Here is an 18,553-nt window from a genome sequence, read left to right as displayed (position 1 = left end):
TGCACCTTAATCCACTAGACTTTTATTTGTGGGGACATTTAAAGGAACAAGTTTATAGTACTCCATCCACGGATGCACATGACCTAATGGCTTGTGTGCATGCCACTTCAGCGATGGTGGGTGCAGGTATATTGCGTAAGGTTCATCAAGTAGTGAATTGTTTGCAAATGCGAGATGGTCACTTTTAACATCATCTCTGAAGTGAACATTGCTTGTACTTGTAATGCTGGCTCCGTGAGATAAGCCCATATGTCAAACATACAGGATAGAATTACTGTGTGTAGCATAATGTGCAATCTGATATAGTCAGCTATTGTGTCATTTGTACCTCACTGGATACAGAAGATGTTACTGTTTCCACTATTATGTTCTATTGGTTTTTTTGCATCATGGATGAAACAATGTGGTCATTTACATCCATAAGAAATTCATGTTATATCCTAATGTTTCAATAAAGGTAACAGCTACAGAAGGAAATACACAAGATACCACATTCTGGAAGTGTAAATTAGATACAGTTTGATGCTTCAACTGAAAAAAATAATGTTTGGCTCGAACATGACTCGAACATTGGTGAGTCTGCCTATTCATTCGCCATGGCATTGCCTCATGTTGCTGAGGCAATAGAACAGCTCTGGCAAAGTGCAGAGTTCACACTAGCTATTCAGGGCAATGCGGCATGTAGTTACAGTGTTGCCAGAGCTTCATTTTTTTTAACCACATGTTTATTAAATCTATTGATGGGACTAAGTTCTGTTAGATATGTTTTTGTCTTGCAGTTGGATGAAGTGCAGTATTTTTTCTTCACTCTGTATTCCTAGAGTCATCTTTTGAAGCTGGACCTTGAAACTTTCTAGGGATAGTTAATGTCTCTCTTTTAAGAGTCTGCCAGTCCAGTTTCTTCAGCTCTCCCATACATGAAACACACGTTACCATTCATGTATATGTTTAAAATACCCTGTTAGTCCTCTTTGGTAGAGGTCTCACACATTGGAGCAATGTTCTAGGATAGGTCACATGAGTGATTTGTTAGCAATCTCCTTTGTAGATTGATTGCATTTCCTCAGTATTTTACCAAAAAACTGTAGTCTGCCACCTGCTTCACTCACAGCTGAGCCTATGTGACTATTTCATTTCATATCCCTACAATGTACTACACCCAGATATTTGTGCAAGATAAACAATTCCAGCTATGACTCACTGATATTATAGGCATAGGATACTATGTTTCTTTGCCCTGTGAAGTGTAGAGTTTTACATTTGTGAATATTTAAAGCAAGTTGCCAATGTTGGCATACTTTGAAATCTTATCAAGATCTGATTGAATATTTGCACAGCTTCTTTCAAGCAGTACTTTGTTATAGATTATTACATCATCTGTGAAAAAACTGGGGTTACTATTAATTTTGTCCTCAAGGTCAGTAATATACAACATGTACAGCAAGAATTCCAACACATTTACTTACCTGGGACATACCCAAATTTACTTCTACTTACTGTTGATTATGCTCCATCCCAAGATAACTTGCTACATCCTCTTACCAAAAGATTCTCAATCTAGTCACAAATTTCACTTAATACCCCACATGATTGTATTTTTGATAAAAAGTGTGGGTGTGGTACCAAGTTAAGTGCTTTTCATAAATCAAGAACTACTGCATCTACCTGACTGCCTTTACTTGTGGCATTTTGTATATCATGTGAGAAAAGTGTGATTTGGGTTTCCCAAAACCACGCTGGTTGGCATGTAGTATGTCATTCTGTTTTGTACATCATGTGAGAAAAGTGTGATTGGGGTTTCCCATATCCATGCTGGCTGACATGTAGTAGGTCGTTCTGTTCAAGATACCTCATTATGTCAGAGCTCAGAATATGTTCCAAGATTCAACAACAAATTGATATCAAGGGTATTGGAAGGTAGTTTTGAGAGTCACTTCTTCCTCTCTTCTTGCAGATAGGTGTGACCTGTGTTTTCTTCTAGCTACTGAGTACAGTTTTTTGTTTACATCTACATCTACATATATACTCTGCTAGCCACAAAGCAGTGTATGGCAGAGGGCACAATTTGCAGCAAAGACATATCGTCCCCTCTGTTCCACTCGTGGATCGCGCAAGGGAAAAACAACTGAACACCTCAGTATGAGCTCTAATTTCCTTTATATTTGAATGGTGATCATTGCAGAATTTGAAAGTTGGTGGCAATAATATATGCTCTACATCCTTGGTGAAGATCAGATTTCGGAATTTAGTGAGCAGCCCCTTCCGTTTAGCACAGCATCTATCTGCAAGTGTGTCCCACTTCAAACTTTCTGCGAGACTTGTATGGCTAAATTCACCAGTCACAAATTTTGCCACTCTTCTTTGGACCTTCTCAATCTCTTGAATCAGACCCAACTGGTAAGCTATGACTACAGACGAACAATGCTCTAAGACTGGATGAACTAACATATTGTAAGCAATTTCCTTTGTTGAAGGACTGCATCACTTCAGGATTCTACCAACAAACCACAATCTGGAGTTCACCTTACCCGTTACTTGTGTAATCTGATCATTCCATTTGAGATCATTTCAAATAGTCGCACCCAGATACTTGACTGATTACAGTTAAAAGAGGGTCTAACTCAACTGCAAAGTGTAGAATCTGATAGGGATTCCATTGTCCCTGAAGCTCTGTTCAGTTTTAATGATTTCAATTGTTTGTCAATGCCACTCACAGCAATATCTGTTTCAGTCATCTTTTCAATGATATGCAATGGACCATGTTGTGCACCAAAAATGTAATGAAACTGAATTCAAAAATGACAAATACATGAAAACTTACATTTATTTTTATTATCATTCACAGATCGAGAGTAAAAATACACTCTCAGGGCCAGTTTGACTGTGCCTAGACATGTTTCAGTGGTTGAGCAAGAAGAGGGGGGAAAAAACTCTTCATCTTGCCACTCAACAGGGTTGGCACTGCTTTCTGGATTGTATGGCTGATTCAATGTCAGTGCAATGTGTCTACATCATCTGGTGCTGTGTGGCTGCAGGTTGACAGGTGGCAACATTCATCTCCCATGTTTTACAAGTTTGATGCAGTGCTCTGGGTGACTTAACTCCACAGTTCTCCTTTAATCCATTTCCAGGTAGTGTGCTGTCCAGCAGCTAATGTTGTGTTACTGTTCCTGCACTCAATGTCTATTTTCTGCAGCGCTCTCAGGCAGTGTCCCTTTTGTATTTGGATCCTGAGGTCTGAGAGGGGATACACAGTCAGATGCTTAAAGTTGACTCACCAGAACATGAGAAAGCCTGTCCAACACAGAATGGAAAATGAGTATGTCACAAAGTGGTCACAAACATCAGAATAAATGCAGGAATCCTGTCCAAAGTCAGCAATAGGCTTACAGCCTCCAGGAGACAAAGTTAGAACATAATATATGAACTAGCACACAAACCACTTCTTCTCAGATGTCTCTGGATCCTCTTCTCACTCATTCATTGATCATTCTTTGCTCACTGACTGTCTATTTCTTGCTCACTGTCTGATCATGTGACTGTCCCTGTTCAGCAATTTCGTTCATTACCCCCATTCTGTCCTTTAGGATGCTGATTTCCCATCATGTAGTCTTTGTCATTGGTGGGGGTCAGTTTGCAATATCACTCAATGAATGATTGACACCATGTGACCATGCCTGCCATTCTTCCTGGGGGGTCATAAATTTTCCGCAGTTGTGACTTGAAAGGTCCCTGGGCAATGGCTGATGTGTAGCAAGGGAACTCCAACATTGATCTCACTTTGTTTCATGAGTGCTGCTAGGAATTACTTCAAGTGTTTGTCTGCATTACAGAGATGTCAAGAGGTCTGCAACCCAACAACAGACCTACTTGTTTGTAATGGGAATGTTCATAAGCCTTCACTCGGCCTCCCCAGGCATTTTAGACTCACCACTGACCCTCTGCTGTCAATTTGTCTTTAAAAGGGCCAATCCTTTCAGCAAACACTCCATTTCAATCATATCTGTCCAGTTTTATTGGAAAATCCCTCTATATCCACGTCTGGTTTATGTGGAGTCCTTTCTGCTCTGAGTACCCTCAGAAAAGTATTACAATACTCAGGATATGAGATTGGGGTGAGGGGGAAAGTGTATTGAAGGGAGACTCATTAGCCTAATGAAGGGTGGATATGTGGAGGAAATGAAGTGCTCAAATGTAGTTTGGACCATGACCTAATGCATATAAAATGAAATTCACAGAAAACTCATAAATATTGCAAAACTGTGCTTCTTATTTGTAGCAACTTCAGCATCTTGTAGTCTACGGGAAATAAATGGTTTGCTGGTTAGTCTCGTCTTCTCTTCTCAGAATATCTTCATTCATTTGATAATGTACCACCACCTTTCCTCTGCCCAGCTGATGTTGGTACTTGTACTTTGCTGTTCCTGGAACCAATTAAATTTGTCAAACTTCTTTTTAAATACATCTGTAGCCTAGATATCTTTCTGATTGAGCCAAAGTTTCTCATCTCTTTTCTTATTTCCTCAATGCATTACACCCATGAAACTTCAATGCCCTCTTGTATGTAGTGTCTCCACCTGTTTATAAAGTTCTTGATTTTTCCTCCTGTTCCAAGTACCTTTTTTTCAGTCCATGAATTTTCCTTGAAAATTTTATTTATTTCTTTTTTAGTTCTTCTATTTCTCTTTTCTTATTTGGTATCAGACATTCTGAACTGTAAAGTGTTTCTGACTTAACAACCATGGTGTAGTTCCTAATCTTTGCATTGCAGGAGATTGTTCTTCTGTTATGAGGATAGTTTGAGAAGTTCTCAGGCTGGAATAGAAATAAACAACTTATCTCAGTAACACTTTTATTTTTATTTTTCAGTGTAGTCCCCCTGTAGACTAATTCACTTGGTCCAGTGATGTTCCAATGCCTTGATCCCATCCCTAAAACTAGATTCTTCCAAAATACCCATCCTGCAAAATACCAATAACTTAAGCTGTCAATCCTTTATTTGAAGAGAATCTTGGTCCACAAGTTAATAAGGCAGGTGTGGCAGTAATTTGTATCTTATTTCATGAATTTTTACCATGATGATAACATTTGTGTGTGTATATGCATTATCCTGTGGACATATAACTTTCTTCCTTGTCAAATCTGGCCCTTTTTTCCACTGATCTTTAGCTGTAGTTGATCTGAGCTTAGCATAGGAGTTCTCCATAATTATTTGACCAGTGAGAAGATATTCCTTTTGCATCCCATAAAACTGATGCCACGACCTTTCCAGTCAATCATAATGCCTTTTGATTTCTTTGGTGGTGGTGCTGGTGGGATTCAATCAACATGTTGCTACTCCTTTGACTATTGTTCTGTCTCAAGGTGCAGCAGTGGACCAACCTGTGGCCACAAACAGAAGCAAAAAATTGTGTTGGTTGCTCTGAAAACTGATCAAACATTGTTCAGGCACTTCCATTCTGATATGTTTCTGATCCTACTTTAAGAGTCGTGGCAGCCATCTAGTAGATAATTTTCTCATATCCAATTCTGCAGTTAAAATGTGATATGCCAATTCAGATGATATCCCTGCCACTTAAACAATGTCTCACACATTCAGTTGGTGTTCCTTCATGAGCATTTTTGTGCTTTTGCAATAATTTCTTGGGTAGTCGCTCATTTTGGGTAACCACCATGTGCATCATTATCTAAGCTGTCCAAATTAAATTTAAACTTGTTTATCTACTTGGTGACATTGGAATATCAGGGTACAGAGTCCCCCAGTGAGGTCTGAAAATTTGCCTGAATTTACTTTGCTTTCAACCTTTCTTTTAAAAAGCACTTAATCGCTACATGAATCTCAGGTTTTCTATCTTCACTAATTGCTACAAGATAACAATAATAGAGATGTCTGTAGCACAGACCTCTACCCAGAACACTGACAAGTCACATGTTTCCTCATAAAGGATGACATGTTATTGTGTGGGAACCTCATTATATAGCAGTGCATCTGGTGGTGATTCTATGAACTTTTTAAGTTGCTCTCATATATCTATTCTGTAGTAACATGTATGCTAGTTCTGTCTTTCTGGCACATCCTTGGTTGCTTCTTTATCAGGCCTATTTGGTTGGACCCATTCATCATGATACCTGAATTTATCTGTGCTCTTGACTTTTTGAAACATTGTACTCAGAGATTTTTTTCCATCCTCTTTGTGTTCCATGTATTCTGCTTTCTCATGGGAGAACATGAGTCTTGTCCTTGTTGCTATCATGTATAACAGCTTTTTGGGGATTTTTAGAGCTTTTCCTTTATGTTGGCTACAAATGTCAAATCAACAGTGAACACCAGGCACTCCACTCTCAATCCCTATATCTCTGAACCTGAACAGACTCCTCTTCCTCCTCCTTTTGTGACTTCCTTCCATGTCCTCATCATGTTTTCCAGGATTATGTTGAACAAAAAGGATGACAGTCCATCTCCTTGCCTAACTTCTGGGTTTTGAAATTTCCCCATGAAATTTTATTTGAAGATGATTTTCATTAGTGTCCTATTTACAGTTTCCATGGTTTTCTCCTCTATTCCAAATTATTTGAAAACACAGAAGAGTGTCTGTCAGTTTATGGACTCTTGTGGTTTTTTTTAAGTCAATGAACATAACTATTGTATTTCTACCTATTATTGCTTTACTCTAAGGATTCTTCTCAGATAGAAAATCTGTTCCACAGAGGCTCTTTCTTTTCTAAACCCTTCTTGATATTCATCCATGCATGATCTGCTTGTTCTTCTGATGTGTTCAGCAAGGCCATGGAAAACACTTTCTAAGAATCTGGTAACAACACAGTTCTTCAGTAATTGTTAGGAATGGAGAGGTCTCTATTTGTGTAGAAGGGGTCTATAGGGCACATTTCCAGTCACTGCATATTGTTTCTTTGTCCCAAATATCACAAATTCCATGATGCAAGTCTTCTGCTGTCTTATTCCATTCAAATTTAAGCTACTATTCCATTCTTTTCTGGTAATTTATTGCTTTTTAGTTCTTTTGTCAATTCTTTTTACTTCCATGAAGACTTCCATGAAGACTCCTCTTCCTCCTCCTTTTGTGACTTCCTTCCATGTCCTCGTCATGTTTTCCAGGATTATGTTGAGTATGGATTTATGTTTGATTATCTCTTGAAGTTCTTTCTCACAGTTTTGAAGAGTGCTGAAATAGTTGGCTAAAGATTGGGAGTTCTCCTTCATCACTCAGTACTAAAGTACCATCCTGCCTTCTGAAACAGAAACTTGGGGACTGGTACTACTGTAGCATTTCCTTGAATGTTCTATAAAATCCCCTGGCATTATTCTTCTAGAAGTCTTCCTTCAGATTTTCTAAACAACTACCATACTTTCTTTTTTCTCTGTAATAATCTTTGCAGCAGTTTTCTTATCAGACTGACGTAATTCCATTTTTCCTCAGTTTGGCTGGAGTACCATCTCTTCCAAGTCCTCAGCCTCTTACCTAGGACATCATCACACAGTTTTTTTCACCATCTTTGTTTACATTTCTTGTTTCTTTCCCCCAGGTTTTCAGCTCTTTTTGTTAATGATTCCTTCATTTCCTCTCAGTTGTTAATTTTCAGCCTTGATAGGTTATCTTGATAGATGTTCTTGTTTTGTTTGAGAATTTGTGCATGTATTCATGTTTTCTATTCCAGTTCTGTTTTGTAGTATGTTCAGCTGAAATTTCACTTTCAGTTCTGAAATGTATGTTCAGAATTACTCTCATTGAATATCTCCCTTCTGTTTTTGGTTGTTACTGCAACACGGTTTATATGAGATTATGCTATCAGTGAACTTGGGCAGGTCCACATTTTTTCTTCCCTGGGATGACTCTGAAATCAGTAGGCAAAGTCTTGGATTGCACCAATTGTGAAAATCAATTAATCCTTCCCCACTTCTGTTCATTCTCATATGTACTGGATACTCTCAAACAATTTTTTGCTATTTCTTCTTCTATGCTATCTGCACATTAAAGTCCCAATCAGAATTTTCGCATTTTCTTGGGGAATTTTGAATATTTCTCTTTCTAGTGTTTCTCATAAATCTACTACTTTCTCCTTGTTCCTTTTATTGACCTGATTTAGGGGAGTGTCACCATTAATGATCGTGTTGACTTCATTTCTAGATCTGAATGACAGAAATGAAATTATCTACAAGGGTGACCTAAAATTTGTGGTTGATTCCATTACAGATTTCTTCACTATGAAGACGTACCTAAAACTGGTAGTCACCTTTTGGAGATTCTGTTACCATGTATACTCCAAAACAGTCTAACTCCATTGTGTCTTCCTCTAGAACTCATATATGTACAGATGGCAGTAGTATTATGTTCACAAGGTATAAAACAGCAGTGCATTGGTGGAGCTGTCATTTCTACTCAGGTGGTTCATATGAAATGGTTTCCAATGTGATTATGACTGTAAAATGGGAATTAACACACTTTGAATGTGGAATGGTAGTTGGAGCTAGACACATGGAACATTCCATTTCAGAAACCATTAGAGAATTCAATATCCTGAGATGCACAGAGTCAAGAGTGTGCTGAGAATATAAAATTTCAGGCAGAACGTCTCACACGGACAATGCACTTAATGACTGAGAGCAGCAACATTTGCATAGAGTTGCCAGTGCTAACGGACAAGTAACACTCCATGAAATAACCACAAAAATCAACGTGGGACATACAACAAATGTATCCATTAGCACGTATGGTTAAATTTGGTGTTAGTAGGCTATGGCAGCAGATGACTGATGTGAGTGCCTTTGCTATTAGCATGACATTGCCTTATCATATCAGTTGGACCCTAGATGAGTGGAAAACTGTGGCCTGGTCAGATGAGTTCCAACTTCAGCTGGTAAAAGCTGATGCTAGGGTTTGAGTGTAGTGCTGATCCCATGAATCCATGGACCTAAGTTGTCAAGAAGCCAGTGATGACTCCATAATGGTGTGGGCTGTGTTTACATGGAATGGATTGGGTCCTCCGATCCAAATGAACCCATCTTTGACCTGAGGTGGTTATTTTGGCTACTTTTAGACCATTTGCAGCCATTTGTGGACTTCATGTTCCCAAACAAAGATGGAATTTTTATGGATAACAATGCACCATGCCACCAGGTCACAATTGTTCACATTTGTCTTAAAGAACATTCTGGACAATTCAAGTGAATGATTACGCCTTGAGACCACTCAACATGAATTCCATTAACAATTTATGAAATGTAACTGAGAGGTCAGTGTGTTCACAAAATCCTTCACAGGCAACACTTTCACAATTATGGTTAGCTATATATACAGTATGGCTCAGTATTCCTGCAGGGGACTCCAACAACTTGTTGAGACCATGCCACGTTCAGTTGCTGCACTAAGCTGGGCGAAAGGAGGTCCAACTTGACATTAGGAGGCATACCATGACTTCTATCATCTCAGTGTGTGTGTTCCTTTATTCTACAACTTTAGTCAATTGTTAAACCTTTCCCATTTGGTGAAGTGTATCAGTATTCAATGTTCCCAGAAGATGTTTTTGTTCATGGCTTATTTTTTGTGACAGCATTCTTGGATGCTCTGTTTCTTCCCTACACAATGTTCCAGGCTCTCTTGAATAAAAGAAAATGTTCAAATGTGTGTGAAATCCTAAGGGACCAAACTGCGGAGGTCATAAGTCTCTAGACTTACACACTAATCAAACTAACTTACGCTAAGAACAACACACACACCCATGAACAAGGGAGGACTCAAACCTCTGGCAGGAGGAGTTATGCAATCTGTGACATGGTGCCTCTAACCGTATTGCCACTGTGTGTGGCTCTCTTGAATCCTCCATTTGTGGTGTGGGATTTATGTTTCCAATTGCCCCCTAGAGAAGTTTTCGCCAAAGTAGTTTCCTCTATGCTAACTGCTGAGGTTGGTGCGAAAACAGGATATCCTGTTTTAAAAAATGGAACTGAGGTTCTATGCCCCTGGGCCTTTTTGTCTCAAATTTGATCACCATGCCTTTGAGAATCTGTACACGTGAAGGACTGGCCTCAACTGATCAACCCTGTTTGGGGAGGGTTGCCTCTTCTTCCAGGACTGCCATATTGATGACCTTCACTATACCTCCATTGCCGCTGAGATCTTCACCGTAATCCTGGTAAGGAGCCCTCGCATTGTACTATAACCTGGAGCTAGATGAACCAAGGTTTTTTAATGATGTATTACTCCTCAAGCATTCCTCTTGTGTTCTGGCTTGTGACAGGCAGCACCTGCTCTCTCAGGGGCTCAGGCTGGTGGAATAGCAAAACAGTTTTTTGTTAACTACCGAACATACTAATGCTACCCCAATATAACAGGTACCAACTGCCTACAACATACTTCACAGAGAGAGAATAGGTTTTATGACATTTGTACATAGTATGTAGCTACAATGCAGGGAACATTCAGGTATGTGTTCATGCTATTTATATTAAGTTTTTTAGGAGTTATTGAAATTGTGCCCTCATTGTCTACAGTTTTTAATTCTAACCATTTTTATTAAAACACCAAGACTGTACATACCTTTCCTTTCTTCATGCATTGAATGGTATTGTACACCTTGTCTGGCATTACTTTCAGACTTCATTGAAATCATTCTCTGCTTTGATTATTAATGGAACCAAATATCTAATTAATAAAATTATACCCAGTTCCTACACTACATTCCCATTATTTTCAATAAGGCAGATTTAAAAATGTAAAACATGGAGTCACTTACGAGATCCTTGCCAAGCTTTTCCTTATGGCTCATTGTAAGTGTATGAACATGATCTCAGCTGGAGGGCAATTTAAAAGAGTGGTTGCAGAATTCCAGTTCAGTTTGCAAAGTTTTTTGTGTGTGGTGGTGGTTGGTGATGATAGTGATAGTGATAGTGATAGTGATAGTGGTGGTGGTGGTGGTGGTGGTGGCGGTGGGGGATGGGGGGGGGGGGCAGGAGAATTGTCCTTCCCTGCCCAGTTCCCTCCCCCTTACTTCACATGTCCTTGGCTCTTTGCTATTTCCTGTTTGTTAAGAGTTAGATGGAAAAAATATGTAGAATGAATGAGATGAGTATTTTTGAAGTCTGTTACTGAGTACATTCTATACCTGAGGTCTCACTTTGCACTTAGTAAAGAAATGTACAATAAAGAAAAACCAAAATATCTTGTACCATTTGTGTACACAGAGAAAGCCATTCACAGTGGCATTAGGAAGCTTTTTACTGGGAGATGTGCAACATTGGTGAATGCCTGGCTTTGTTGATTGTAGCTTGAAGTTCATTACTCTTCATCCCATTGACTCATAATTTTTCTTTTTTGTCAGAAAGATGAAGAATATGAGGGGGACAGGACTGTCTTCCACTGTGCTGTGTCTATAGACTTCTTCAGCAGCTGTGTCCCCTATTTGCCTATTTTCATTCATTGTTGTCATTTGGCATAATGTTTTGAGGAAATCAACCAATGGTAAATGAAGTATTTGTCACTCAGAAAAAAGCAATCCAAATTCTAAATGGAGTGAGTAGAAATCATTCATGCATAAATCTTTTTAAAACACACAAAATATCAACAGTGACCTCACAATATCCCATATGGCCTTTTTAATTAAGAACCAACCCATGCACAAAACCAACAGTGACTATCATGACTATGAGACAATATGAAAACATGACTTACATGTCGATACAAAAGACTTGACCCTAGAACAAAAAGACTTACACTACTCAAGAAAAAAGGTGTTTAATGCACTTTCTATGGACATAAAAACTCTTACTGGTGTAATGCCACAGTTTAAAAGTAAATCAAAAGAATATCTTCTGGAACACTCTTTTTGCTCTCTTGATGAGTTCTTTGACATAAACACCTGTATTGTAAGTCAGATATGGCACATCGACTTGTAATATTTGCTGTTACCACTTATAACTGAACATGACGACCTATCTCAGAAAAACAATGTACTTCACTTCTAGGAAAGTTATAACTTAATATGAAATAATTGTAATTTATTATTGTATTGCTTTATACCTATATTTTAATTTAGGGAGTGTCTACACTTGTAATTGTTAACATGTTTTGTTCCTTTACACATACTGCAATTTGTATCTATTGTCACTATAAGTATGCTACTGTTCACATGTATAATTATGACTCATTCTACATCCATACACTACATCCATACAATTCTCTTGTATACTGTATTTATGGAACATAAATAAATAAATAAATAAATAAATAAATAAATAAATAAATAAATAAATAAATAAATAAATAAAAATATTTTTGCCCCTAATTCCCTCATTATGTGTCAGCCAACATAAAGATAAAACTCCTGTCCCTTGGTTCTCAATGTTCATGAATATTGATAGAGAGATGCACTGTTTCAGGATTTGAAATAAAATGATGACTTTCTCTCGAGGTTTTCTGAAGAAATGCTCAAACTTTGTCTGACACATGAGCAGGAACAGTATTGTGATTGAACAGGGTCTCACATAGCACCCCTTTGAGGCTACTCCTGGATCCTTTTGAAGTGCTTAGCATGGAATAATGTAGCAGCCATACACAGTTACTCACAGTTTGCAGTCTTAGATGCTGCACTAGTCACAAAGTCTCCACCTGGCCGTACCACCCTGAGGTGGCACTTACAAAGGTGTACCCCAAATGCAATGGGTGCTGAATAGATCTTTCTAGCCATGATGTAACTGAGTTGCCATCTTCTTGCATTCCTTCTTTTCTTAGTGTATCTTTTTCTCTTGTGATTTTATGTGACAGCATTTATTGTAGCCATTTGAAATCCCACTTTTTCATTATACTCTGCTACTATGAATTCTGTGTTGTTGCATTTCTTTTCCTCTATTTCTACAGCACATACATCTCCAGAATTAAGAAACTTCCATTCTATTTCACATGTCTGTATTGTTATTACCATTAAATCTGTGAATACTGGATTTCTGAAAATAATATTACTAGAATGGATTTGAAACTTCCTGGCAGATTAAAACTGTGCAGCAAACTAAGTCTCAAACCTAGACACTAGCCTTTCATGAGCAAATGCTCATCTGGCTGAGCTACCCAAGCATGACTCACGACTCCTTTCATCCGAGAGTGCTTATACCACAAGATATGCAGGAGAACTTCGGTGATGTTTGGAAGCTAGGAGATGTACTGGCTGAAGTGAAGTTGTGGGTAGGTCCTTAGTCATGCTTGAATATCTCAGTTGGTGAGCACTTGCCTAAAAAAGGCAAAGATCTGGGATTCAAGTCCAAGCCTAGCACACAGAGTTTCAATCTTCCAGGAAGCTTCAGTAATATAAACACTTTAAATTAATAATTTCATGAATTAGGTATGCACTCCTCAATCATTTTTAAGATGATTCCTTCAGTGTCCTCAGTGCACAGAGTTTATAAGCAACAATGCTGTTGTCTAAAGTGGAGTCTTGTCACTGCTTGGCTATAAGGAAATTCAGAATGACAGATGGAATTCCACTTGGTAGATCAAATGGAAGCTATCATTAAATATTGATGAATGCAAGAAAGCACCAGATAGTACCCAATAAGGTTACTGGTATACTTATTGAGCCTTTTTAGGAGTAATATAAACTGATATGAAATAAAATGAAATGAAATGGACAAGTGAAATCAGCAGGACTAGGGCAAACAGAACACTGGCATTTATTAGGAAAATTCTGGGAAAATACATGGTGCAGCAAAAGGATCTGATGATCTTGAATATCTTGGTTACTACCCCATTTAACATATTTATTGATGCAATATATGTCACTTAGAGTGATACAAAGGAAAATACTAAAACACTCCACTCCATAACACACAGCCACTTCAGAAAATACAAGTTCTTAAGGTTTATATCTGACTAACAGCAGAAGTTCTGATGTTAATGTAACCAGATAAATGGAAATGAGCTTCATTGCTCATCATGAGGACCAAGTCATCCATCACATTACACAAGTTTTTATTCTGAAATAACAATATTATGAAAAGGATAGTTGTTACAATATAGCAGACATATCCTGAGTTGCAGATAAGCACAAAAAAAGACTGTCACAAAATAAGCTCTCGACCAACAAGGCCTTTGTCAAAAATAGACCACACACACACACACACACACACACAGGGAGAGAGAGATGACTACAATCTCTGGCAGCTGAAGCTAGAGATTGTGATCATGTGTGTGTGAGTTGTGTCTGCATGAGTAATCTATTCTCTAGTACTACTCCAGAATGTGAAGTCCTTACCAAGCAGGCTTGATGTTAGGTGTCAAAGTTATTCAGACAAACATAACTTTGATCAAAACAGGTGAGTGCAGCCCTCACAAAAGTGTGAAGAAGATGCTCATGGTACTTAAATGTGAAGTTCTTATGCAAATATGAGATTGTTATCATGAAATACAGCTGACTTTCCCTCTCCTGTCATTTTCCACAGAGTTCCTTTCCTGTCCAAACCTTGTACTTACTTTGCCATTCCCCCACTGTGATGGACCAAAATATGTTGTAGTTGGCATCACAGTAACAATGAGTTACCTTAACTCGTCTGTGTTTCGGCTGTATGCTTAATGTAAGTAAAAATTTGGTTGTGTTTATGTTTATTTGTAATGCATTAATGTATATTGTTGCAAAAAAGTTCTTATAGATAGAAGAAGAACAGAAAGATACAGCAAGCTAAGTGTGTTAAGTGGTTACAGCCATGTAGCAACATGAGTGGCAAAGAGTCTGTGCTGAGTGGCAGACGGCCACCGCAAAATTCGGTGACAGCCATAACACATAATATTTAATTGTTAAAAAGTGGTGGTAGCACTACTCATTTGTTCATATTTAGTAGAGTCTTAATGGCAGTCAATTTTGGGCAAGGCATACTAAAGTTGTCAATTGTGCATGTCTGTTTAGATCTTGGCAGTCAGACTGATGGACCTAGGCTAAGTAAGTCAATGTGAGAGGTTGGCTACCGGAGGATACCAAAGGTTACCATGTGGCTTTAGGAAGTTTCCAAAGTTGAGTTAGCACAGGTTCTTTTAGATCTTTGGAGATTTGTTGAACGACTATTCAGTGGTGAACTGAGTTCAAGTATCAGGCTGATTTAGGCATACTTAGTGTGCAGTGGGCAGACTGGTTGAACCTTAGGGACAGTAACCTGATCATTGGCTGCTAACAAATTGTCAGGCGTGAGCTTTTGGGTGTTTGAAGATTTTTTGTGATCGGTAAAATTTCTGATTTTGTTCTGATCTGCAATAGTGGTCCTGTGCACAACCCTCTTGCAAAAGAGTTGTTACTGCTTGTGTGTTTGGTACTGGGGGATGAACTGCTTTGAGTTTATGGGTACAACTTGTGCACGTGTGTGTGTGTGTGTGTGTGTGTGTGTGTGTGTGTGTGTTTGTGTGTGTGTGTATTTTGAGTTAACAGGCACTCAGTGGCAAGGTTATCAGCACCATGACATATATCATGGATTGAAACACAAGTAAAATGACAGAGGAGCTAAAACAATGCGACAGGGAAATATGACCACCTGACCACTTACAAAAAATGTTGGTGAGCCTGTCATCCTGTTAAAACATGAAGACCATCTCCCTAAAATCTTAGGGAAAATGTTGAACAATTCACAAAACTTTAAAACTCTGACGACATTCATTTGAAAGTCACTTAAAATAGAGGGCAGGTCTGCCGACAAATCTGCCACTGCCCTCTGGTTTGAAAATAAAACACAATCTAATAAAATGTGGTGCACAGTGATCTGTATGCCACACGCACTACACATTGGAGGGTCCTCTCACTGGAGCCAAAAGCTATGCATCATAGAGCTGTGGCTTTTCAAAGCCAAGTAAGGATGACTTTGTCCCATCTATGTGGCCGGAAGGAGGTACATTACAGCAGTGTTGTGTGCTTTGCTACACAAAGCTTATTGTCTGTCACTTCCTGTCACTCATTCTCTTATCAATGCTTGACTCTATACATCAACAGTGAGGCGATAGTATGCAGGGGTAAGGTGTAACACACTGAGGTTCACAAAACACCTCCCTGGCTGCTACATGCACCCTTTCATTCCTCGCAATAACCATGTGTCCTGGAACCCAGTGGAAAGACACTTCCTTTCCCAGTCTTTGTAAGTGAAGAAGCTCTTTGGAGCTGACTCCTCTTACCTCTGCACTGTGAGTTGCAACTGACATGTTGCTGTAGCAGCACTGGAGGAGGAACAGAAAATTGCAAAATCATCCACAAATAGGGAGCATTTTATGTGACTCATTACTGTTGACATGCTGCTGGTGGTGATGGCAAAGAGGATAACACTTAAAACACTGCCCTGATGAACACTATTCTCCTGCTCAAAACCATCTGACAGCACATCAACACAGGGCTTAAAAAACTGCTTAGATAGGAAAGACACTATGAAAATAGGGAGGTGGCCCCAAAAGTCCCACTGATGAAGCTGCTCTAGAATATTGTGTGTCCAAGTAGTGTTGTATGCCTTACTGATGTCAAAGAATAGTATTGGGACAGTGATGTCCATGCAGGAAAGTCTGCTCTGCCTCTAGCAGGGTCAGGTTGTGACAGTGGACGAAAATCTCCAGAATCCACAATGAGAGCACCTAAGGAGTTGCCTGATTTCTGACAACCAGACAAGACAATGATTCACCATTTGCTCTTGGGTCTTACCACCAGAGCACATTAAAGTGATACACTGGGACATGTGAGGTTTTTTCCTGATTTGAGGAGATGGATCAAAATTGCATCTATCCAAGAGTTGGGAATGTGACCTGTCTGCCATACCAAATTAAAACATTCAAGGATGATTTCCTATGATAGTTGGCAAATGTCTAAGCATGCCGTATCAGATTCGGTCGTGACTAGGTGCACATCATAAGTTTCACAGAGTGCAGGTTCTAACATCCACATGGAGAAAGGGCAGTTTTAAGACTGTTGGGTCTGAAGCCCAACTTGCCCCTCTCTAAAATCACACAGTAGTGGCTCAATGCCTATTCCTGGATGACATTGGCAGCAGTCATTGCAAAAGACCCAAGACACTCCTGTTTCAGCACTGCTGTTACTGGTAAATGACTGTTTTTATCCGAAATCATCCTGATGGCTCCCCATGCGTTTGTAGAACAAGTGGAACTATTGAGTCCAGCAATGTCTGCCATGACCTTTTCTTGCTCCCCTCAGTTATGCATCAAGCAGTAGCTCTCACAACCCAAAAGGTTGTGAGGTTGTCTACTGTTGGGTGGTATTTAAATCTTCAGAGCCTCATCCCCTTCCTGGATTGATCACCAGGGTACCAAGACACTGGCTGCCTTCTAAGATGAACTGGGTACTATGGTATGGGTAAGTGGTGTGATGTGGTCTGCCAATTCCTGGATGCTGTTGCAGTGTTCAAACACAGCCAGCTGGCTGAACAGCATCCAGTTAGCCCTGCTGGCCATCCAACTGCTTTTAGGTCAGTAACAAAGAATACAGCAGAGGACTGATGTATGTTATTGACAAACACTGCAACCCCTCCCTTGGTTCTTTCCCAGTCAGGTCATCCTTTTGGTGAAGGGTATAGCCCCGTAACACAGGGATATCAGTGGCTTTAAAGTATGTTTCTTGGAAACACAAGCATAGGCGATGTGCATGTGCCACAAGTTTCAGTTCCTCCACATTTGTCCTCGACTAATTAGTGTTCCACTATAATATATGAGCCATCTATAATGGGGGTTGCACTTTCACCCTGCCTTTCCATCAGAGAGGGAAACCCAAAATGGGTGAAGCATAAGTCTTGTGGCAAGATGGTTGCCACAGTCAGACAACAAGGTCCATGGGCTCTGAATGAGATTCGACAGAGACATCGGAGAGGATGACGTTGACATTGTCAGATTGTTTGCTTCCTTGCTCTGTCAGTGGTGATTCTTCACCTTTAACTTTGATTTTTTTGGTCTGAGGAGGCTTTGGAGCCACAATTGCAGAAGTGATAGTGGCAACATTGGATGGTGGACCAGACTGAATCTTTGAGAGAAAGGGTACTCTGCAACAATGGCATCCACAGCCTTTACTGCATTTCTACGTGGAGGGCCAGGCTTCAGAATACACTGAGATAATAAATGTCATGAGATAGTGATATACACATATGAAGACAATGGTAGTATCTCATACGCAAAGTCTAAAGGAGAAATGCGTTGGCAGAGCTGTCATTTGTACTCAGATGATTCATATGAGAAGGTTTCCAACATGATTATGGCCACACAATAGAAATTAACAGACTTTGAACATTGAATGGTAGTTGGAGCTAGCCACAGGACATTCCATTTCAGAAGTCATTATAGAAATCAATATACTGAGATTCACAAGAGTGTACTGAGAATACCAAATTTCAGGCATTACCTCTCACCACAGACAATGGGGTGGCCGACAGCCATCACCCAATGGCTGAGAGCAGGAGCATTTATATAGAGTTGTCACCAGTCAGATATGCAACACTGCATGAAATAACAGCAGAAATCAATGTGGGATGTACCATAAATGTTTACACTAGGACAGTGAAACAAAATTTGGGTATGGCAGCTGA

The sequence above is a fragment of the Schistocerca gregaria genome, chromosome 1 (genome assembly GCF_023897955.1).
Source record: "Schistocerca gregaria isolate iqSchGreg1 chromosome 1, iqSchGreg1.2, whole genome shotgun sequence".
Classification (NCBI taxonomy): Eukaryota; Metazoa; Arthropoda; class Insecta; order Orthoptera; family Acrididae; genus Schistocerca; species Schistocerca gregaria.
This window is presented reverse-complemented; position numbering follows the sequence as displayed.